At 45.3% G+C, this 1520-nt stretch overlaps 1 protein-coding gene and 1 long non-coding RNA gene across 41 annotated transcripts in view; one reads left to right on the top strand and one right to left on the bottom strand.

Annotated features, from left to right (window-relative positions):
• LOC145507181 (uncharacterized) overlaps positions 1 to 1520 on the bottom strand; it is a 349446-nt gene that overhangs the window by 93775 nt on the left and 254151 nt on the right. The gene's annotated exons all lie outside the window — the stretch shown is intronic.
• The window catches only part of LOC145507178 (uncharacterized), a 127902-nt gene continuing 126400 nt past the window's right edge, over positions 19 to 1520 (top strand). For all 40 annotated transcript variants that reach the window (XR_014054663.1, XR_014054665.1, XR_014054662.1 and 37 more), the window contains exon 1: positions 19 to 227. The gene's annotated coding sequence lies outside the window, so the exon portion shown is untranslated. The remainder of the gene's footprint in view (positions 228 to 1520) is intronic.

Genomic DNA, 1520 nt, shown 5'->3' with positions numbered 1-1520 from the left:
TCCGCTTTACGGCATTTCACGACTAGCTGGAAGGGGTGGCTTCTGCAGGCTCCGGGCTGGGGCACCCCGTCCCACCGCCACTAACGTTGACCCGCAGGGTGCTGGGGCTGGGAGGCGAAAGTTCACCTGGTCACGGGAGTCCGATCAGTCCCCCAGCACGGACTTTGGGAAGGGACGAGGCCTGCCCACGATCCCCTAATTTTATAAACATCCTAACCTGGAACCAGGTAAGTGCAAGAGCTTTTCCCCAGCGAGGAAAGCCAGCCTCGAGGTTGGACCAAGGAGCCCCAAGCCTTCCTTCTCTCCTCCAGAAACACCAGAGGGTGGCGGGTGGAAGGGGTTTCCCTAGTCTGCCCCGAGATAGCCCTAATGCACACATTGCCATCCTCGCCTTTTCATTTGGCCGTAATTTAACCAGCTGCTTTCCTGTCGAGCTGTCATTTTGGCAAAACTGGTGATGAATGTTGGTTCTAATTTCCCAGCGGGGCCGTGATTCCTCGGGTTTGTCCCCGAAACCTTATTCTGGAGTGTCCCAAGGGGTGTGTGACTGGAATCTGCCTCAGTCATCGTCAGTGTCGGGAAGCCCAAAACCCTCCTGTGCCCTGAGAAGTGACCTTTAAGAATGCTCACGGATTTCAGAGCTCGCCACAACGCTTCCACAGGGGGAATTCTTAAAGTGGTTGGTTAAATGTTCCAATGCCGAGATGATTTGTTATGACTGAATATGGTCTTCCTAAGGTCACTAATTTGAAGAAGGAAATGGCAACCCACTCCAGTGTTCTTGCCTGGAGAATCCCTGGGACTGGGGAGCCTGGTGGGCTGCCGTCTATGGGGTCGCACAGAGTCGGACACGACTGAAGCGACTTAGCAGAAGCAAGGTCACTAATGACTTCATCCAAGTTAAAAAGACAATTTCCATTGCATATCTCAGCAGGCAATGTTGATTATTCAGAATTTTCATTGTGCTTCTCTGACAATGCTTTTTTGCTCAATTCTGCTTCCTTGGCTATCTTTTCTCTCTGAATTTCATCCAGGCTTTGGCCTTCTCATTCTGTACACTTAATGATTGGTTCTATCCACTGTCACTGTTAGATTCATTCCTCATACAATAAACAAAAATAAATTCACTCATAGATGTAAGTGGAAAACTTCAAATTTCCGAGGGAAAACAGGAGAAAGAGATTTGTGACTTACTTAGGCAAAGATTTCTTAGGTGCAACACCAAAAGTATGATAGAGAAAAGAAAAAAATAAATTGTACTTCGACAAAATAAAAACGATGGTCTTCAGAAAACATTGAAGTCACACATTGGGAGGAAATATTTGCAAAGCATATATCCAATAAAGGGCTTGTATTGAGAATATACAAAGAACTCTCAAAACACAATAGTAAGAAAACAGTTTTAAAAATGGGAAAAAATTAAATATGGACACATCCCCAAAGAAGTTACATGAGTAGCAAATACACATTTGAAAAGATGCCAAACATTATTAGACATTAGGGAAATTATTAAAAACCAT

The sequence above is a fragment of the Giraffa tippelskirchi genome, chromosome 5 (genome assembly GCF_054371585.1).
Source record: "Giraffa tippelskirchi isolate mGirTip1 chromosome 5, T2T-mGirTip1v1.2.pri, whole genome shotgun sequence".
Taxonomy (NCBI): domain Eukaryota; kingdom Metazoa; phylum Chordata; class Mammalia; order Artiodactyla; family Giraffidae; genus Giraffa; species Giraffa tippelskirchi.
The sequence above is the reverse complement of the archived record's forward strand: the minus strand, read 5'-3'. Positions and strand labels throughout refer to the sequence as shown.